The sequence below is a fragment of the Vespula vulgaris genome, chromosome 7, assembly GCF_905475345.1.
Source record: "Vespula vulgaris chromosome 7, iyVesVulg1.1, whole genome shotgun sequence".
Lineage (NCBI taxonomy): Eukaryota > Metazoa > Arthropoda > Insecta > Hymenoptera > Vespidae > Vespula > Vespula vulgaris.
Genome location: NC_066592.1, coordinates 3,084,871 through 3,108,070, shown reverse-complemented (window position 1 = coordinate 3,108,070; position 23,200 = coordinate 3,084,871). Strand labels below are relative to the sequence as shown.

Genomic DNA, 23,200 nt, shown 5'->3' with positions numbered 1-23,200 from the left:
GGGGAGTAAAGGAGAAGGAAAGGAAGGGGGGAGGGCAGAGATACCGAGTGAAAAGCTCGCGAGGGGTAGAGTAAGGGTGGTAGGGAGGGTGCTTCCTCGTTTCTCTGGGGGAAAGGGGAATGTCTGTTTCCCCCACGAAACGTTCTCCTGTCCCGTCCTCGTGTCGTTCTTTCTATCCTTCTCTCTTTCTATATCTCTTACTCGCTGTGTACCGCTCGCCGTTAGTTGTCCCGTCTCTGTCATCGTCCGCCACATACCACCCCTCCGCACACTCACCGTGTGCACGCTTTTACGGGGGGTGCCAGAGACGTAGCCTCTGCCGGCGCGTTGCCGCTTGCTTCTATACGCGAATGATGACGGAGAAGGCGCGAGATAGAGAGAGAAAGAGACACAGGAGAGTGGGAGTAACGGAGACAGAGAGAGAGAGAGAGAGAGAGAGAGAGAGAGAGAGAAGAGAGAGAAGAGAGAGCAAGGTGGATCTAGGTAGAGGAGGCGATATAGGGGCGGATGCCGAGTAGTGGGGACTCGTAGGCGGCGCACGCCTCTTTCCGAGTACGCGTGGGGTTGCGGCGTGGGGTTGCGGCCTGGGCTAGCTCCAGACGCGCTTTCCCGGTGATGCAGGTGGCTAGGAGAGAGCATCGAGAAGGAGATGCCGTACATGCTTTCTATCTTGTTCGAGTCTCTCTCTCTCTCTCTCTTTCTTTATTTAGACGGTCTTCTTCCAAAACCTATCAACGTCAACTTTATTAATTGATAACCCATTTCGCCTTATATCACGAGGTTTATTTTTCCTTTCGTTCGAATATCAATTTCGACCTACCTTCTCGAAAATCGCCTATTTCGAGCAGATTGACATTGATTTCTTTATTGTTTGTTACGACGCCAACCGAAAGTATAAATATCGGGCAAAAATCTATTTCAAAAGGGGGAAGATAAGATCGGTGAAGAGTATCTTAGATTTTTTTTCGTTTTTTTTTTTTCTCTTTTGTCCTCCTTTTTCCTTCAAGAGAACAAAAATCTGAAATTTAATTCGACAATGTTTAAGCTGAGTTTATTGGGACCGACGTGATATTTTATTAGATTAAAATTCATTCGAATGGATGATCCTCGGACAAGCGGGAAATATGAAAATGGCAGCGATCGTTTCAACATTTTTCCTTCGTTCATTTCGAATGATAAAAAACAGGGCAAATGAAAAAAATTTTTGTTTTCGATATTTGTTCTCTTCGTTGATTTTTGACAGAAGCGGAAAAATAATTTTGAAATAAATATAACGAGAAAATCAATCCGCCTGGACGTATCGGCGGGAGAAAAATAAAAACCGTATAATCAACGAACAATTTTCATCGTTTAATGTTTTAACGGCAAATAAAACCAATAATACGAGTAATGAGGGGCGCATTTAAATCTGACTCTTCGAAAGACGCGATATTCGCGGAACGATTATCGAATAATTTACGTTCGTACATTCGTTAATCGATTGTTGATCTCAAATGAAAGAAAATCAAGGAGAATTTTGTAAAGCGAGAACTGGTACGGTCAATAGCAGTCGGCTCGTATCGTAGCGCGATATCGTTAATATATTAATCATTCACAAGACAGAATCTGAAAAAGAAGGAAGACGATAAATCAGATTGGGGAAAAACGACGTGAGGCCTTTCGTTAAAAGCAGGTACGTACATCGACTGGCGCCATAAATTTACAACATAATTCCAAGAATAATCGCTAAGAGCGAATACTGCTAACAATAATCTAGACAAAAAGAGAGATAGAGAGAGAGAGAGAGAAAGAGTATAAAAGGAAAGGTCGTCGTACCTTCGCTTCGAAACGTGTCCTGAGAGAGTAGATCCATTGATATATACGCCGATGGACGCGGAATATAAAACTATGCCGAGCGAGGATGAGCATAGAGAATCGCATCACACCGTACGTTTGTAATCGTGAATATATGTGCTTCCCGAGGAAGGGAAGTAGTCCCCGACGGAAGAGGAATTTCCATCGTACACGCTTTCGTCGACGTTACGGTAGACGTCGTAGTTACAAAAAACCATTCGTTTGACATTCCCTTAACGCCTGAGAAACCAAATATTTTCATAAAAATGCTATTTCTTAATTAGTATTTTTCAAGAAGGACATGGGAGTAAACGCAAACGGTGCAAGAATAAACATCGAAGAATAATAAGCGATAGAAGATAAATATCGATCGTCGTAGAAACAAAAATTTTCGAGTATATTAAATGGAAAAACGATTCGGCGAAAGAAAATATAAGAGTTATAAGAATAGAAATCTTATTTTATGTCAAATCAGACTGTAGAAAGCTATGGGAAAGGATCTGTTCGTTCGCAGCGATATTTTGTAAGGATATGTGCCTTAGGTAGGTAACTGTCTCGATTCTTAGCAGTGGATTCAGGATCGCGTTAAGAGAATTTCTCGAGGGAAGGAAGGTATGTAGTATGTAGCGGGTGGAAAAGGAAAATGGCGGTTGTGCATCCTCCGCCGAGGCGTTTCTTTCGAGGAAGGTGCCTGGCAAAAAGAGGGTCCAAGCGATACGACGAGCTAGTGGCTGAGCAAAAAGGGTCATCCCGGGGACCAAGCTCGACGGTAACCGGCAGCTGGATGGTTGGAAGGAGTGGAGGAGAGTGGTAGGACTTCGAAGAGCAGATAGCCGGTACACTTAGTCGCGTGTATAGCTATCCTCGTCAAGGATAGAAGAAGAGAATAGAAGAGAGAGAGAGAGAGAGAGAGAGAGAGAGAGAGAGAGGGAGGGAGCTGGAGTTGGAGGAAGAGAAGGAGGAGGAGGTGGAGGAGGAGGAGGAGGAAAGGTGGGAGGAAACGGCTAGGAAGCGGCGACTAGGAGGAAAGCAACCTCCCACCAACTCCGGAGTCGCGTCACCGACGCTCGGCCAATAAGGAGGCCCGCCGACACAGAGACAATTCAAATGCTGTCCAATAACAAACGTCTTTTGTTGTTACACGGCAAACTTTCTTTTCGTCCGTTCCCCCTGTTTGTCCCGTCCCCGTACGGCCAACCTCGGTGTAGCCGCCCTCTGAGAACCACCCCCCCGTCAGCCTCACCAACACACTCCAATCACCCCTTTCTCCTCGCTCTTCCCTCTCTTCCTTCTCTTCCACCTTCCTTCCTTCTTTCTTTCTTTCTTTCTTTCTTTCTTTCTTTCTACGAATACAAAGACTTCGGAGGCATATTTTTCTTTTCTTCTTGTCATTCTTCTTCTCTCTCTTTCTCTCTCTCTCTCTCTCTTCTTTCTTCCTTTCTTCCTTCCTTCCTTCCTTCTTTCTCTCTATATTCTTTTTCTTTTCGTTTCTACTTTTTCCCCCTGGAGCGTCAACATATTAAAACGGTGGAGGGTTACTTCGGTGGTAGACGCAACGCTGACTCTGCCTTTCTTCGTTCTTTTGCATCCAGCTTTTCTCTCTCTCTCTCTCTCTCTCTCTCTCTCTCTCTCTCTCACTTGTATAGCATTCTATTCGCTTCTACATCATTTTTTTCCTTTCCATTCTTCCAGTCGGCCTCAATTTCTTTCCGTTCTCTTTCGATATGACTTTTCTTTTCTTTTCCCTTTTTTTCTCTTTTCTTTTCTTTCTTCTTTTTTTTTTATTTTATTTTAACCATCTTATCTATCTTCGTCCATCTTAACTAATTTCAATGTACCATCCATCGCACGTGTGTGTAATGAGAGATTTTACGAAAAGGAAGATTCCAAAGTACGCGTTCAATTTTGAAACTCGATATTACCATAACCTTTCGTTCAAGGCATCCAATTAAATCCTGATAAAACTTCGCTGATCGACTACGCTTATTGCCTCGTCTCGAAGAAAAGAGAAAGAGAGAGAGAGAGAGAGAAAGAGAGAATGAAAGAGAGAGAGAGAGAGAGAGAGAGAGAGAGAGAGAGAAAGAAGAAACAGAGCATCGGTTAGAAGAGCTTGCTCGAAGTTAAAGCAAAATGGAGTTCCTTCGGAACGAAAAGATAAATATTCATTGACGTCTTCATCAAGACTTTTATGAAGCAGGAGAAGGGCAAAGAGTCGAGGGGTTTATGCGGTGGTTGCCTATACATCTTTTAACTTTCGTCCACCACTTCATCTTGAGAAGGACCCATAGCATCCTAGAATTTCGTCCTAATCGATAATAAACTCTAAGATTTAATGAGAAATACGCAGGACGATTGATACTAATTATAATGGTAGAATATAATTTTGAATAATTTTGAATAATTTTGAAAAAAAAATCGATAGCAATAAAGAGGGTAATCGGAAGGACGAAAAGATTTGTCATATTTGTTGTATCTTATCTCGAATATTGGCTTAAATTGACGAACGAAAGCAAAGTAACGAAAGAGAGAGAAGAAAATTATTATAGATACTACTGTCTCCGGTGTTCTGGAATTCGATTGAGATGGAAAGTGCGAGAGAGGAGTATGGTGGGAAAGAGAAAGAGATAAAAGGATACAGTCGAAAAACGAGAGAGAAAGAAAGAGAGAGAGAGAGAGTCGGAGGTTCGCTCGTGCGCGACTAGGAGTGGGGACAAAATTGAAATTTCTTCGCTCGAGCGACGACGCAGCAACTCATAAAAAGTTTAAACGTTTCACTTCTGCCTGCCTTTTCAAGAGAGAGAAAGAAAGAGAGAAAGAAAGAGAGAAAGAAGAGAGAGCGTCTTGCCTTTTTTCCCAATATAAACTCTCTTTCTCTTTTTCTCCTTCTCTCTCTCTCTCCCTCTCTCTCTTTTTCTCTCTATCTATCTCTCTTTTTTTCTCTTCTTCCTGCTCTTTTCTTTTTTCTCTTTTTCTCTATCGCTTCTCGCGCCCACCGATTGACTACGGCTCTTTCGACCCTCGGTGATACGACTCGGGACTACCCCTGTTGCCCTTCCATCGCTACTACCACCTCTACTACCACCCCCTCTCCCAACACCATCACACGGGAGATGCTTACGACTGGCAACTTTCTACCCCGCGAGAAATTAGGGGCTTACTTTGCTCCTTCCAGTCGTAGAGGAGTCTATCCTGTTCCTAACCCTCGCCTCTTCATCCTCCTCTCGCCTCTCTTCATCCCTTATTTTCTGATTACCCTTAACTCGCACGTTCTATTTCCAAAGTTCCAGCACCGATTACGACGATTATTGTTTTTAATAAGCGAACAAGTTCGATCGATACAATCGATCTCTTTTTCTTTTTTCTTTATCCTTCATTATCAAAAAATATTTTATTGTTCGAATATATCGGATTCGTGTCTCTTGAAACACAATGTAAAAAATTATTCCTTTTCCCCGATGAGAAACCATAGAGAAGGTGACGTCTGACGCACAGACGATATTTAATCCTATTCTCTCTTTTTCTCTTTCTCTCTCTCTCTCTCTCTCTCTCTCTCTCTCTCTCCCTCTCTCTTTTTCTCTTTCTCTCTCTCTATCTCTTTCGTTGCTGCTTTTTCGTCCGAGAAAAAACGCGAAAAACCGTATTGGAAACATTAGCGCGCCTGTCTGCAGCTTTCTTCCTCCTTTCTATTTTTGTTTTAATTTGGAATTCGAGAACGGGACTTTCCGGTACGCCTGCGGCCAGGAAGCTTCTCTCTTTCTCTTTCTCTCTCTTTCTCTCATTCCCTTTCTCTCTTTTCATCTCTCTCTTTCTCCCTTTTCCGTCCATCTCATTCCCGACGCTTGTAGCTTGCCGTGTATTCAACGAGGACCGGCTGTAGGAGGGAGTTACAGCGGTTACTGCTGACTCCTATTTGTCGATATGCTGATGTAATTATTATATTGGTTCCGCAGTCGGAAGAGAGCTTCTTATTATTTGCGGTATTAATGCCTGGGCGTTATTCATTAGCTAGAAACCAGTCTACTCTCGGAGTACCTACGCACATACCAGTGAAAGAGTGAATGAGAGAGTGAATGAAAGAGTGAAAGAGAGAGAGAGAGAGAAAGAGAAAGAGAAAGAAAGAGAGATAGAGAAAGAGAAAGAGAGAAAGAGAGAGAGAGATAGAGAAAGAGAGAGAGAAACACAAATTCGTTCGTAATGTTCTCGTGAGGAAGAAGAACGAACGGAATCGATGATTCGTTGATATGACGAGGTGCTTTCGTACGATAGAAATTGCCTTTACACATGTACGTTATATATATATATATATATATATATATATATATGTATGTATGAATGTATGATATATTATATATATATGTATGTATGTATATATGTATGTGTATATCCGTTTGTATCTGTATGTACGTATTTCCGCGTGCATGCTCGTATATCCATTATCGAAAACGATGAGCAGCAAGGATGAAAATGAAATCGTAATACGTACACCGAGTACAAATGTTACGCCACGAGAATGGCAAATATCGAAAGAGAGAGAGACAAAAGGAAAGATCGGAAGCGGAGGCGATCGGACCGCGATGCTCGCTTACCAAATTAACAATGTAATTCGAATGTCGATAAATATTGACATTTGCCGGAACAACGATGGCGAGCGATGGCGGACGTCGTAACGAAATATCTCTCTCATCTCTTGCTTGTCTGCACCCTACCTGCAATGGTATGACGTTTGTCCGATAAAACGTGATAGACTCGTTCGATATCTTATTCATCGTCCAATCATCGTAAAAATTATACAAATTATACTTATCCAACGAGTCACGTTCTTTCACTTATCATCAAAAAGTGCAATCTCTTAAAAAGATTTCGACAAATGACGTTACAAACAACGATCGTTCGTTGTACGATGATAAAAATAATCGATCTAATCCAATTAATAAATAATTAATTACTGATATATCGAGACTGTAGGAATGTGATTTATTGTTGTAACGACAAAAAGAAATAAAAAAAAGAGCGAAATAAAAAGAAACACGAATAAAAGTATAAACAAACTGAAATCGAACTAAGATTGTCCATTATTTCATATTATTTGAGCCCCGGCTAAACTCGAGAAAGGCATCGCTCCCGAAGGTGTTAATCTCACCGAGCGAAAGGAAGAAGGAATTTCGAAATGGTCGGGGGTTGCGCGGGGGTGTCAGAGTCGATATCTTTGCCGGGTCTGTGTCACAGGAGGGACGTCGTTGCTGCCGCGCGGGGATTCGGCTAGAAGGGTAAGAGATGGTTGGTATAAGAGAATCGACCAACGTAGGAAAAGCGGCATGGTGAGTGAGAGAGAAAGACAGACAGAGAGAGAAGAGAGACAGAGAGAGAGAGAGAGAGATAGAAGAGGGTAGAGGGTGGGGTAGGGATAGGTGCGGCTGTGGGTGTTGGGGATGAGTACGAGAGCGAGGGGGCATGATTAGCATTACACTCTGAGCCTCGATGATCAATAGTGGAAACGTCTCTCCCTTCATTCTCATTCTCTCGCTGTGTTAGCCTTATCTCCCTACCTCCTCTCTCTCTCTCTCTCTCTCTCTCTCTTTCTCTCTCGCGCGCGCACTCGAGCGTTCTCCTCCTGCCATCGGATATGCGCGAATCTCCCAGCCGCCACCTACTCCTCTCGCGTCTTTCCACCTACACCCCTCCATACCATTCTACCTCTTCCTCCTCCTCCTTTCCTACTCCATATCTATATCCAACTACCACCAGCCCTCCCACCGACCTTTTCTACCTCCATGAATGCCCGAAAGTAGCTTCGCGTCGTTGCAATAGCAGGCGACTACGAATTTTCAAATAACTGGACATCGTTCGTCACGTTATTGGATCCAACGATCAGTTCCAATGTTGGAATCACCGGACGTTACTTTTTCTTTTTCTCTTTCTCTCTCTCACTCTTTCTTTCTTTTTATCTATTTATTTCCCTGTTTCATATTTATCTATCCAAGATATTCGTTTAAAAGAATGCCAAATCGTTATGATACGAGCTTTGCGATAGGATCTTCCACGTGTTACAGTACGTATTTATTTATTGTTAGATTTGAAGAAAGAGAGAATAAGATAGATAGATAGGATAGATAGAGGAAAGAGAGAGAGAGAGAGAGAGAGAGAGAGAGACCGATGGAAAAGGAGTAGGAAGTTAGATAGAAGTGACTTGGAGGAAGTGGAAATGCGCCGAGAGATGGGAGAGGGAAGGAGCAAGATTTCCTCCTCTCTAGCTCGAATCTATAACCAAGTTGCGCCTGCACCTTTCGCAGCCAGTACCGCCATCCTGTGTCGCGAACAACCCCCTCTTTCACCTTCTCCTCCTCGTACTCCTACCTACTACCTCTACCTACACCTCAAACTCCTCCTCTGTCCTAGGATGTTTTATTTGACGGTGTCAGCAAGCGGGAGATATTAACCGAACAGCTCTCGCCTGCTCGAAATTATGTGGGCGGACGGGTAGCGCGAGATTCGACTTCCATGGAATTTCCGGAGAACGCACTGCTCCGCTAGGAAACGAGGAAGAAGGAAGAGAGAGACAGAGAGAAAGTGGAGGGAGACAGAGACAAAGACAGAGAGACAGAGAGAGAAAGAGAGATAGAGGGAGAGTAGCGAGAGAGTGAGAAAGGGAAGGACAACGACTCACACAGGGAATCTCTCGACCGAGTTCACCATTCCGGATACCATGGTACCCTCGAGACACTGGCCCTATCCAGTCTCCCAAACTCCCGACCGATCCCTTCTCTCCCTTCCCTTCTCTCGTTACATCGTCTAGGTATCTGAAAGTATATCGTTACGAACGATAACTCTAACACTCCTTTCGATCGTATATCGTCATACGAATTACATCACCGATACATCATAACTCTTTGATATTTCCTTCAACGATCAGAGCCGAGGATTTTTTTTCTTCTTCTTCTTCGGACAAATACTTCGATTACGTTTCGTTTTAATCGTTTTATATCGACAAGTAAGAAGTTTGCGACTGAATTATAAATAGTAATAAAATGAAAATGATAAATAATGAGATGTATCCGATCGTAAAAAAAAAAAAAAAAATAGATAGAAGAAATCGATCATAACGAAGACGAACTTTAGATTTTTTTATCGTGAAGTTCGTAGATATTTAAACTAATCTTTAAGGTCGTTCTAAAAGATAAATGTATATCGTCATATTAAATATAAATGCTTATGTATCCATAGCAAAGAATTATCGTGATAAATCATGGAATTTGGAATTCTCTTGGAGAATCGTTCGTATGCTATCGTTCTTTCTTATCCTATGGGAATTCTGATATTCTAAGTTTTTATAATTTTATAGACGACTCTTTTAACAAATACGTAGATACTACGTAGGTAAGTACTTACTACGTACACAGACGATCTACGGGAGGAACATAGCGAGAACTAGCGATTGTCAAGGACGAAGTCACTTGAAAAAGTATGGAAGCTCGATTCGCTATTTATTATTCTATTAAGCGGTCAGACAAGAGGAGAAAGGACCGAGAGGAAAGCAGAAGAAGAAAGGAGTTGGTCCCTGTCGTTTCCCCTTCAACGAGTCGTCCATCCATCCACCCATCCATCCATCCATCCATCCATCCTACCATCCATCCTACTGAGAAGAAGACCGTGCCGGAGAGAAAAGGATTCGTTCGGACCGATACCGAGTCAAGCAGTCGGTTTGTAGACTTTGTTTGAATATTGAATGGCCATGGCAAATATTCCCTCGACCTATGCACGTACTATGGCGAATGCTCTTTGCGAGAATTTGACCCCTTGCTCTTACGCCCGATCAAAAGCGTTCTTCCTATTTTCCGAGGAACCTGAAACTTACTTTATACCTTTAACGTCAAAGTAAGTAAGTAAGTAAGTAAGTAAGTAAGTAAGTAAGTAAGTACATACACGCAATAGTCTTCATATCGTGATACACGTTAGAATCTTCTATCAAGGAGAAAACGTCTTTTGAAGAAAATTTCTGATCCACTCAAAGAACTACGTAATTACGAGCAATAATTATGTGGAAACAATTACAGCGTGCAAAATTTTCTACCTCCCCTACTACTTCCTTCTTCCTTCTAACTCTCTTCCTCTTGATTCTTATATTTCTCAGTTTCTCTCAGTCTTTCTCTTCGTCTTTCGAGCTTTGACAATTTCTTTCAGAAGATCTCCTTTCGCTTCATTTGGCGGGTCGACCTTTTTTCGCGCCCGCCGCACAAAGTGTCGATCCATCGTTGCCTTAATGGCCGGCAGGCCACTCGTCCTTATTGCAGACTTAATTACTGCCTGACTCGAGAAAGTTATAATGGCCAACACAAGGAGTAGTACTCGATCGAGGAGCCCTTTTCAGACGGCTGAATGAATCACCCGAATCGAAATAAAATGTCAGACCCGCGAAACGATGTCTTCGAACAAACTCGATCTACTTCGGATCATCTTCGTTAATCCTTACTATTTCGAGTGCGTTCATCCTTACTTTCATCGCCATATTTTCTTTGTTCCCTCTTACAAAATTATTTCTTTTATATATATATATATATCTTTCAAAGAGTGTCGTCGGACGCTTGTCGTCGTCGTGTTTAATTTTATTTTTATCGCCTTCTCCCCGCATTGCTTTTATATATCAGATATTTCATATATATATATACATGTGGTAATACTCGAAACGATATCGATTTACAAGCTACCAATATTTCTGCTTATCGTTCCTATGTTCTTTTTAATTCTCTGATGCGACATTATTATCGACCAATCGAAAGAAAGAAAAAAAAAAGAAGAAAAAACCAGAGGGAAAAAGAGAAAACAAAAGAATTAAAACAAAAATAGGGACCAGTTGGGAAAGGTAAAATATATTATCTTGCGAGATATCGAATCGAAAATCGGTTGGAAGCGATATTCCGTCGATGGTTGGATATAAGAAGCGATTTCGGTGCTGAGGGAAAAACAGCAAGGCTAAACAATATCTCGCGGCGATGTAAGAGGAGCGTCTATTGGGCCATTACCGACGGTGGCTGACCATTTTGGTCGTTTGGCGTGGACACTGCCACGTCAGCAGTCTCACTTCGATCTTCCCTTCTCTCTTTCACTTACATAGACACACACACACACACACAGTGTCTATTCCGCTTTTCTTTCCTTATAAACTCACCCCGACTCTCAGCTCCCTCAACTCCGTACGTTCTTTTTATCTTGCCTACCGTTCGCTTCCCTTCGATACCTACCAAGAGATACATACCTCACCCTCCTCCTATGCTAATCGTTCTATTGTCTTTAACATTCGTCTCCTTGTTTCGCGCCCTTTAGTTCATACCTAACAACACTATCTTCGAAAACGATCTCCTCCTTCTTAACAACACGTTGTTAACAAGTCCCGTCGTATTTTCTTTTTTTTTGCAAAGAAAAGGAAAGAAAAGAAAGAAGAAAAATAATTCACGCTATATTAGATCTTTTTAGATTTACTTTTTTTTTCACTTTTTATTTACTTACGATAGAGAGAACAAAAGGAAATATTTGTTTAATTACGAAATATTTTTCTTTAAGTAACGACGAAATACCCACTCTTTTATACTCTTCAAATATTTCTATATTCCGTTCATTTGTATTTATCGTTCAGTTTTTTACTTTACACATTATATATATATATATATATATATATATATATATATATATATATATATATGTCAGAGTTGCCAAAACTTGTACGCTCTTGAGTAAAAATTAGAATAACCATACGTTTTGTAAATATACCAGGATTTATAAGGGAATGGAAACAGTGGAAATATTTTCGCGGGTGCCTCGAGGAAATTGCATTTCGTTTTTCGTGCACTGGTTTTAAATATCGCGAGAAGGGATCTCTCTCTCTCTCTCTCTCTCTCTCTCTCTCCCTCGTTTTCTCTCTTTCTTTCCTTTTCCTTCTTTTTGTATCTATACGAAGCACGAGTAAAAAGGAGACGGAGAAAGTGAGATAGAGAAAAAGATAGAGAGAAAGAGAAAGAAAGAAAAAGGGATAGAAAAGAGGCAAAGTTTCGAGATCAGTGTGCGGTGATATAGGCCACGATGATATATGGCTGACGATAAAGGCAAAGACATTGAAAGCCTTCGATCGATTTTCGTTTCTCGTTCTAGAAGCCATCTCTTTTTCTCGAACCAGGTTTCACGTTCGTTTCTTCTCTCTTTCTCTTTCTACCTTTCTCTCTTTTTCTTCTTTATCCTTTTCTATGTACCAACGTTCCTACGTACGTAGTGCACGACTTCGTAGTCTATCGACTCGTTGCTTTCACTCCGAATACTCCAACGGAGGTGGCTTGTGCATCGTCGAACTCACCTTCAGAGAGAAAGAGAGAGAGAGAGAGAGAGAGAGAGAAGGAGGAGAAAGAAGAAGATGGTAAAATAAGGGCGAGAGAATTGAAATCGAATAGACGTCGGAACGATCCTTAATGCACCATCAACGAGTCTGCAATTTGTTCATTTTTACTAAGAAAAAGAAAAAGAAGAAAAAAAAATTAAAAAAATAAAAAAAAATATTTGTAACCTTTCGTCGCGTAATCTCCGTCTCGATTATAGAATGACGAAATAAATGTCGAGAATCGAATTAAATTAAAGGACTAAAATCCGTCGCACTTTGACGGATTTTTTCTGTAATCAGAAATACATACAGTCGGATGTATGTATGGAGTAAAGATTCATAATAAAAAAAACGGTTCGGAGAGAAAATCAAAGTGTTATTATCTTTCTTGATATAGTGGTACTTGAAATAGTCAAACATATACATACATACATACATACATATATATAAGTACAAGAAATCAAAGATTTCTACCTTCTTACGTGAATGGAATGGCAAAATTTGTCGACGCCTTCGCTTCGTACATAGCTACTCGAAGAAAATCGACAAGACAAACGAAAGAGAGACAATGAAAAAGAGAAAGAGAAAGAAAGACAGAGAGAGAGAGAGAGAGAAAGAGAGGGAGAAGTAGACAGTGAGAGTGAGAGTATGTGAGAGAAAGAGAGAGCGAAAAAGAGAAAAAGAAAGAAAGGAGTTGGAAACGTTCGTTCGTGGTCGTTCGCGTTCGAAGAAGGAAAACCGCGTAACAGTCCCTTTTCCCTTCTCTTCCCTTTTCCAGATCCAATTCTCGGCAGCCGCTTGTCTCCTTCGTCATCGTTCTTCTTTCTCCCTCCCCCCTCCCGTTTAGCAAGCAGTCCTCTCACCTCTCCACCCCTTTACCCACACCTTTTACACCCTTCGTCTCGCAAACTTCTTCGTTTCCCTTTCGCCTCCGTCGTCGTAGTCGTCGTCGTAGTCGTCGTCGGCACGACGAAAGCGAAACATTGCGCGAAATAACGTTAAATATTTACTTTCGGGACGATTGTTCCCGTTGGTACGACGATAAACATCATTATGTAATGTATATATAAAGCGAGGAGCACGTTTTCGTGCCAAGGCGTACGAACTTTCGTGCTCGTCGCTTTGGAAAGATTCGTGAAGAGAAAAAAAAAAGATGGAAAAAAAAAGTAAGAGGAGTCGTGGTAGACCAGCCAGGCCAGTTACTTGGAGGTAAAAGCTTTTGCCTTTCCGACGATGACGATGATCCCCCATCCATATCCAACCTGTCCAGATTCATGGAGAGAAAAGGATCCCTCATAATCGTATTTCCTCTTTCCGTCTGTCTATTTGTATGGAAGATCGATTGGAAGTTAGTTTAATCTCTCTTAACGAGTTTTTCGACCGACCTGTCTTCAGATTTGTTTAAGTGTTGAATAAGTATTGAATAAATGTGTGTGTGTGTATGTATGTATGTGTGTACCTTATAAAATTAATAATTACATATAATTTAATTACGATTAATTTTTCCAACCATTCTTTTTTCCTTTCTTTTTTTTTCATATTCGATCTTACCATCGTCGAAAGTAATTAATAAATCAATAATCGTAAATAAATCGTACGTTCTTTTTAATCATATCGATAGAGCGAATCGACTTTTTTTTTGAAAACAAGAAAAAATAGAAACACAAAAAAGAAAAATAAAAACAAAAAAAAAAGGAAAACAATTCGTTTCGACCTTTCGAAAGCAACAACTTTTCTGGCATAAACGATTAATCGATCTCGACTGCAAGCCCGCCAGCGGTTTTCGTAACGAAATGCGAACTTGAATAGACGGTAGACAGTTTGTTAGGGATGGGGGGTGGGATGAGATTCGGTGGGGTGGCAGCAGGAGGGGGGAGGAAGGAGGAAGGGGGGTATGGGTGGGGGTTGACGTTATTCTAGAAAATCCCTTGGGGTTAAGCGAAGGGTCGTCACGGTGCAGTCGTTGAAGGCGCCACGCGATCGCCACTATCCCTTCGAGATCGTTGTTAATTATTTCTCACTTTTCGTCTAGCATCATACTTCAACAGTAGTCCGAGAATGAACGCGCACACGTACACGTTTATATTATCCATTCATTGTTCGGAAGAGTTCTCTTCTCCTTGCCACGTACGCACAGCAACGCATTTACAAATATTTATGATACCGATGAAAACGAAACAAGAAAAATGAAAAAGAAAAAAAACTTTCTATTCGAAAAATCTTTACATCTTCAATCCTTTCATGAATGTTCAAATCGGTAGATACACTAAGGGTAGATATTTGCATAGACATCGTAAATGTACTTACGACGACGTACTTAAGGATAACAGTTTAACGAAGTGTCATCACGGGACATCGTCTTACCTGTAACAAAGTGAAAGTGAGCATCGATTAATTTTAGGATAAATCCCATGAGAAAAAGAAACATTTATTTTGATACTATCGTTTCCTACGATCTTTCAAATCATTCAAATTATTTTCACTAATTTACGTCCCTTGAAAATTGTCGATAGCAAACGAGCCTCGAGTCATTCTTAATACTCATTTGCCAATAATTAATTTGTTATATTCTTATTGCTTTTTCTTTTTGTTCTTCGAAACGATAGCTTATCCATGAAGCCATTTAAAAAGATTCTTCGAAAGGAAAAGGTTGCAAACGTTTAGTAAAAGTAGTCATCGGGGGCCGATCACAAGCTATAAACAGTTCACGGAGGACGCTCGTATAAGGGGGATTTATTCCCCTCTGAAATCCAAGCGTGTCGGTTGACCTCCAGTGTCCTCTCCTGGTCAGGAGTATAAACGGACCGAACGCGATAAGTGCTTCTATCAATCCGTTCAACCAGATAAGGATTTTGCCATTGATCGTCGGCTTTCACGTTTCTGTTTCTCTCTCTCTCTCTCTCTCTACCTCCCTCCCATCCTCTCTCTCTATCTATCTGTCGTTTCTCGTTTCGCTGCGATTAATGGACAACTATCAACACCCGGAGCGGTAATCAATCACGATTCTCGAAACACTCGGGTCCCGCTAATAGGCGATTTTGTGTTTTCACGCTGACCACTGTCGAAGACTGTTGCGATCGTTTGTTTCGTCGCTGGTTTTGATTTCTTCTTTTTTTTTTGTGTGCTTTTTTTTGTCTTTTTGTCCTTTTTTTTCATACGTCCAGGCCTGTTCTTTTTTTTGTGCTTTCCTTTCTATTTTTCTTTTTTGGTTTAATTCAATGATTTGTGACTTTCATTGTTGGTGGATATCAAGGTCCATGTATGCATGTATGTATGTATATATGTGTATCTTTTGAAAAATGAATGATCTATATCGTTAAACACAAATCTACGATTATCCATCTACCTGCCCTACCGAATGGCAAAAAAGGAAGGAGACGTGCGAGGAAAAGAATCTACGTTTCAAATCCGAACGGAATCGGTTCCGACGAAATAAAACCATCTCCTTCGTACATACCTACCAATATATATATATATATATATATATATATATATATATATGTATGTATATTCATACCGTTAGTACATAGGTTACGTCATACATACGTACATACGTCGGATTCGTCCAATTGTTTCAACGTTGTTCGTTACATCGACGACGTGCGTTCGTTTTACATCGGTTCAACGCGGGCTTGCGGTTAACGAAAAAGAGGGGTAGAAAAAGAAAAAAAAAAAAAAGAGAGGAAAAAAGAAAACGAAGAAATAAAAAGAAAGAAATCCTCCCTTCAACGTTCGACGGGTCGGTTAACGGACGTGCCAATCAACCGTAGGCGTTTAAATCGGATCGATAGACGTTTCAACGCCGATGGGAAGAACAAGTTTGTGTATGTCTGTCCATGTGTGTACGAGAGAAAGAGAAAGAGAAAGAGAAAGAGATAGAGAAATAGATCGAGAAAGAGATAGAGATAGAGAAAGAGAGAGAAAGAGAGAGAATCATCATGTCGAAGAATCAACCCTATAGAAGGGATAGAAAGAGAAAGAGGGTTGTCGGAGAAGGCCTTGGAACGATATCGCATTTTATAGTTCTAATCGGGGATCATAATCGCAGCAAGTTTGTATGCCTGTCTGTTTCCAGGAGTCCCCCTACTTTCTCTCTCTCTCTCACTCTCTCTCTCTCTCTCTATCGTATTCTATCTCTATCTTTCGACTTCTCCGAGACACCATCGAAGAATGCCTTGGATACTACTCCGTTTTCTTCTCCAACCCACCACGAAAGACTCAACCACAGGAGTTAACCTGCTCTTCTTGGCTTCGAAAGCCCTCACCTTCGATATCCTCCCTCTTTCTCTTCCTCCTCTAACTTCACATTCCTTCGTATAACCGAGGCTAACAAGATTTCGTATATGTAATTGGCCAAGTATTAAATTGCGTATTCCACCGTTGGAACATAGGGGATTGGAGGACGCTGGTACGGGAGGTGCTGGATAATAGCCCTGGGTTGGATCATTTAGTAACATACTGCACTGCCGTCACGGTTAAGTTTCACCAAGGACAGGAAAGACAAAGACAGAGAGAGAGAGAGAGAGAGAGAGAGTCAGAGGGAGAAAGAGAGATACTGAAGGTGGATAGTACGAAGAGGGAGAATTTTGGTGAAACGGAGAGAAAGGGAAAGTAAGGATTGTCGAAAGACATTCGCCCGTATGTATGTATGTATGTACATGCATATATGTATGTATGTATGTATGTACGTACGTACGTTACGAAATTTATTGAAATTTTTTATACTACAGTATATTTATTTAATACGAAAAAAGAAGCCAAAAAAAAGAAATAAATAAAATAAAAAACTTGTTTGAATTACACGTAAAACTTGATAAATATTATGAACCACCGACACACCTATCGCTTATTTGTGTGATTCATTCTTCTATTCATAATAAACTCCTCTTTCAACGAACGGATATGTATAATAACTAAGATGAGTACCGTGTGACATTAGTTTAACATATGACTCAACCGAATGCGTCAGAACGTTGTTATGTAGTTGCGGAAAAAGCAAATTCTGATATTATTAATACGTAATACGAGAGATGAGATTATTTTGAAGTACGATAATAAAAAAAAAAAAAAAATGAAAAAAAGAAAAAGAACGAGCAGTGTTACGACGAGTATGAATTTCGAAAAGAGCTGCTAAAAATTAATTCGACTTATCGATCTCTCGGTTTGACCCCTCTCATCCTTTCGTAACAGTTTCAGCGCACGCTTTTGGGTATCCGACTATTAGCACTTTTTATTTCCCTATATACCATTCCTCCAGCACTCCCTCCCCCTACACTCACCACTCTACCCCCTTTGCCCCACAAATTGTGACTATCGTCCTACCACCGTCGGACGCGTGTTTTATTCCGATCGTTGGATACAATAGGTTCGATATATATATATATATATATATATATATATATATATATATATAGAGAGAGAGAGAGAGAGAGAGAGGAGGATAGATAGAGTGAGGTGCGATATGCCGATAACGCTTTACGGATCGATAACGCGAAATATTGTACTAATTTCAAATTCTTCCGTTTAATAGGTATTGTTACAGATATACATACATTATGTAGATACTCGTTTTAAATTAATACGAAATATATATACGTGTGTATGTATGTGTATATGTATGTATCGAGAGAATGTTTCCTAATTATTTGCAGAATCCCCCAGGTTTTTATCAATTTTATTAACAAAATTCATATAATAACGTGTGCGCATTTAATAAATTCTTTTTTAAGTGAGTTGGGCCGCGTATAAAATTTGAGTTAATTGAAATAATTAGAGAATACGAAACGGGGCGACATACATATTTGAAATCGTATTTATAATTATAATATTTATGTATTTTACGATTGAAATTATTGATTCTTTTAAAATCTTTAAAATGATATCGAAGTAGATGCTTAAGATAATAGAAACAATCACAATCTTTTATTTGTTAGTGTACGTAGAGAAAACTAAAAATATTTTCTAAATGAACGTACATATAGATACATACATACATATATATATATATATATATACACATATCCAATAGTATAGAATACTAAATTCAATATATACATATTTATAGTAGTTCCTCCGAAGGAGAACTTCTTCAAAGAGGGAAAGAACTCCCATATTGAGTTTTCTCAAGATTCAGAACGAAACACCTTGCAAGTGGTGACCCAAGGGTCGTCTATGGGTCTCCATGGAGTGATCTTTCGAACAGTAGCAATCTCCCTAGGACGTCACGGTCGGCCAATAAACGCCAAAATCACTAAGCTAACTAGTTCGGCCGAGGGCAAGGCTTGTCGTCATTTCCCCAAACCCTTTCTTCTCTCTCTCTCTCTCTTTCTCTGTCGCTATCTCTCTTTCTCTCTATTTCTCTCTCTATTTCTCTCTCTATTTCTCTCTTACACTCGCTCCTTACCACAGCGATGCTCCTTACGCGAAATTCACCTCGGCCAAAAGCCGAGACTCTTCGTAGAAGGGTGTTGTAGTAACGTTAGGGTTCTGTAGGAAGATAGTAACGAAGAAGGGTGGGTGGAAATCGGCAGAAGGCTACGATCTTCATCCCACCCAACTCGTTCGTGAGCATTTAATTAAGCTAAGAGCGTCGCCACGATCACGCCCGCTGGTGCTACGATTTTCGAAGACCGACTCGCTCCATGTCACTTCGGATTGGATTGCCGCTTCCCTCTCTCTCTCTCTCTCTCTCTCTCTCTCTCTCTCTCTCTCTCTCTCTTACTCCCTCTTTTCATGTTGCAGACTTGGTCGGTAATTTTCAAGGAAACCACCGTTGTTCGTACGCCAAGATCTACCACTTTCCATTTCTTCTTCTTCTTCTTCTTCCTCCTATTCTCCTCTCTTACTCGATTATTAATTGTATATATGACAAGTAGATACGATAATTCACGAAATTAGATTAAATTTGACGAGTAAGAAGGTTGTAAAATAAGACGAAATTCAGACACCCGTCTAAAGACACTCGTTTCACGGCGAATCGCACTGATCCTGATAAGTCGTCGTGAAACATTGTTTTTCACAATCTCCGCAAAGTCGATACTGTAACTGAGAGGATAGAGAGGGGAAATGGGAAGCAAAAAATATTGCGCATAGCCAGATGCCCCAAGGAAACTTTTCGACTCTGATCCTTGACTTGTATCTGTCTCTCTCTCTCTCTCTCTCTCCTCTCTCTCTCTCTCTCTCTCTCTCTCTCTTCTCTTTCGCATGTCTTACGAGAAAAGTATCTTGGCAAACAAAGCTATTTATTAGCGTAATAACCCGCGGCAAACTTTTTCCCGGTTATGCCATGTCGTATTTGATCTCCGATACTTTCCCCTTGCTTCTCACTCTCCCTTCTAACATCGGACGAGAATTCTTTCTCGAAAACGTTACAGACCCCCACCAACCCTATCCTCCTTGTTATACTCTCTATTCGACGAAACACACGTCTTATAGGTCATCATCCTGTCAGTCGTATTATACCCAACGTTGCCATAAATTTCTTCGCTTTGCAAACGAGCCAACTTTGTATTTGTATTTGTGTTTTAAAGGGCAGTCCGTACGAGTAAAAGCAGAATAAATTTATCCGTCTCTCCTCACTTACTATTCTCTCTCTCTCTCTCTCTCTTCTTTCTTTATCTATCTCGTAAGACCGTTCGCATAGAGACGCGCTTAATGCACGCGCGACGTACAAGTGCCCGCTATAACGAGGATCAACAAGCGAGCCCGAGAAATCCGCGCCTTACGGAATACATCACAAGCCGTATTTACACTCGCGTATTCACACTGTAATAGCAGCCGCTACGGTGATGCTCCCTCTCTCCTTCTCTCTCTCTCTCTCTCTCTGTCTCTTTCTCTTTCTCTCTCCCTTTCTCTTCCTCTTTCTCACGAACTCGCGAACACTCGTAATTCTACGATGTTTGTTTCCGTCGTTGGCTTTCAGAGCAACCCTCGTTCTCTGTGCAGGTAGAAGGGGTGGTACACGGTAGTGGCATGCTTCCAAACCTTCCTCATCCTTCAGCTTTCCTTCCTTCCTTCCTTCCTTCCTTCCTTCTCTCTCTCTCTCTCTGTCCGTGTTATCTATCTTTAAGTTGCCTCCGTATAATTTCCACATCGAGCGTCCTGACTTCGACTCCACGATTGAAATTCATCTGTATTTTTCGAGCCTTTTGTCCGATTATATCTCGTTATTTCAAGTATACCACTTATCTCATTTGAAACTCACTTTGTTTATTTGCACGATATAATAATTTTCTTTTTAATTTTATCTTTATAACGATGTTGATATTATAACGATGAAATTTATTTTTCCTTTCTTTTTCTTCACTTTTCTTTCTCCCTTTCTTCTTCTTTTTCTTTTTCTTCATCTGAGATACAAGAAACTTTGTCTATCCCTCTCTCTCTCTCTCTCTCTCTCTCCTTCTCTCCCTCTTTTTTCTTCCTTTGACCACGCGCGAGACCGAAGTAAACGCTCCACGTTGAAGGGACACCCGCGGGCAATCGTGCGCGTTGTGTAACTAGCCTTTTAATTAGTAACGCTTAAAAATTTAGCGCCAGGACGAAATACATCCGGGCTTCTCAAAATTATGCGCGGTTGCTGCAACCCCTGCGAGAGAGACTCTCTCTCTCTCTCTCTCTCTCTCTCTCTCTCACGCTCTCCTTTTGTTGCTGCTTGTCGGAACAGCCATTGTATTCGAGGCCACCGTTACCTAATATTTATCGACTAGAAACTAGCGAGAATGCAATCGTGGTTTGAACAGTTCCGCCCCGTAACTTTTCGTTAAAGAGGAAGGGGAGGTAAAAAATAAAATAAAACAAAACAAAACAAAATAAAACAAAAAAACTTCATTATAAACGACGAACGATACTAATAAATTATCGTAAAAATCTGGAATCGCAGAAAATTGTTCCTCTTTGAAAAATGTTCTTCTTCCCTCTATGATATCTTTCCTAGAAAGTCAACCCTGAAAATTTCGAAGTACCTCTGACTTAATGCCAGCGCGGTCTATCGTATTTTATTATTTTTGCAAGAGAGAGAAAGAGATAGAGAGACAGACACAGAGAGTGAGAGAAAGAGAGAGAGAGAGAGAGAGAGAGAGAGAGAACCGTGATATTATTCTTTGAAAAAGTACGCGAGACTAGTACGGTGCTCTTGGGCGAGAAGAGTTTTCCGGCATACTCTCGAAGAGAGCAGTAGATTTCACGTATCTCCGGCATAATGCGCACGGTGATACATTAACAAAGTTTCGCGGCGCGGCGAGCGCATTTTTCCAAGGGAAATAACTCCGCGGTCGGCCGACCGTATTCCCTTCCCTTTGACCATAACGTTTTTCCCTCCAAGTGAGCGCATAATATTGAATATAATGTACGCTGGTTTCGTATTATTTACACGCCAACTTCAATTCATAAAAACTCTACAAAGAGTGTTGGATTTAACTAATTTTTCGTAGCGAGTATTCGGTGCTATACAGAGAAAGAGGAAAAGAGAGAATGAGAGAGAGAGAGATAGGGAGAGAAGGGATGGTGGTACCCGTTACTATTCACGTGCATTCCGCTAACGCATCGCGTATACATCGCGTATGTGAAATAAAATGACATGGTACTGTGCCCGTCGAAACAGAAATAATAAAAATGTTATATCTGGCTAACGGAACGTGCATAATTTCGTGTAGACCGAGAAATGAGGCTAGGTTGAGAAATTTCGTTACGTTATTTTTCGTAATATGAATGCTCCTGTGTATCTGCGAATTCAATGAGAATTTCATTTTCACAGAGGGATGAGGGGATGATAAAAAGAGAGAAAGAGAGAAAGAAAGAGAGAGAAAGAGAGACAAGTAAGAGAAAGTGAAAAAGAAATAAAGGGAGAGACAGAGAGTGAGGGAGAGAGGAAAGACAAAGGAAGAAAGTCTTGCGAAAGAACTTTGTTTCTCGATTCGACCGATTTCCGATGAAAGAGTGGTAAAGCTGAGGGTGGAAGAGAGCAAAGAACAAGTGAGTATGTGTGTGTGTGTGTGTACGTGTCTATATGTATGAGAAACAGAGAACGATGGATAGGCGTCGGAATCGATTCTTCCACTCCCACGACCGTGACGGCGACCCAACGGAGATCCCCGTGCAATATTGGATTTATTCAAGCCTACGCTCGAAGTTGCGCCCTAAATAAAAAGGGTTGTCACTTCGTGCCACCACTCTTTCTCTCCCTCTTTCTCTCTCTTTCTTTCTCTTTCTTTACTTCTCGCAATCCCTGCCCTTACCAAGTTCTGCCTAGAATTTTGACAGTCGGGCAAAAATATTCGGAGACATTATTAAATACGATTATTCGAGGGGAAAAGGGTAACCGAAAGAACAAGACTAAGAGAGAGAGAGAGAGAGAGAGAGAGAGAGAGAGAGAGAGAGAGAGAGAGAGATAGGAAAAAAAAGAGAATGAAGGAATGGGCGTGGTAAAGTCACGTTAAAGTAAAAAGTTGTGGTGGGGACTATCGTAGTACGGTATGCGAGCGTCGAACGTACTAAGAAGAAACGAGCAAGACGCGAGACGAAGCTGAAAGGGTGCTAGCTGAGGCTATCGGGGTGAAGAGAGAGAGGGGTGAAAGGAACGTCAGAGGTCGAGCCCTTCTCAGCCTGGCCGAGCCTGACTCGGCTCTCAAACTTTGATACGATTAAGACGGAACGAATTAATCTTCATCCCTCGCGAGCACCGCCTGCTGGCAGCCGCAAGGGTAGGAGCGAGCGAGCGAGTGAACGAGCGAGCGAGAGAGAGAGAAATTTAAAAAAGAGAAGAAGCCAAGAGAAAAAGAAAAAAGGAAAAAGGGGTGAGCGGGTGAGCGATCGCCGAAGCAGAAAGAGAAGCGTGGACGAGGTGGCGACTAAGGGTTCGCTTCCTCGAACCGAGAATATACCCTCTTCACTTCGAAGAGGCAAAGGTGACGTTAATTAGAAAGCCGAGTTTCCGATTCTGACGGGAGTCTCGCTCGATCGTTCTCACACCTTCCTAGATGGCAAAGAGAATGACTGCGACAAATTCTAATT

General features: G+C 41.1%; 1 protein-coding gene across 26 annotated transcripts in view; it reads right to left on the bottom strand.

Moving 5' to 3' along the window:
• The window catches only part of LOC127065150 (forkhead box protein P2-like), a 268,844-nt gene that overhangs the window by 54,140 nt on the left and 191,504 nt on the right, over window positions 1-23,200 (bottom strand). The gene's annotated exons all lie outside the window — the stretch shown is intronic.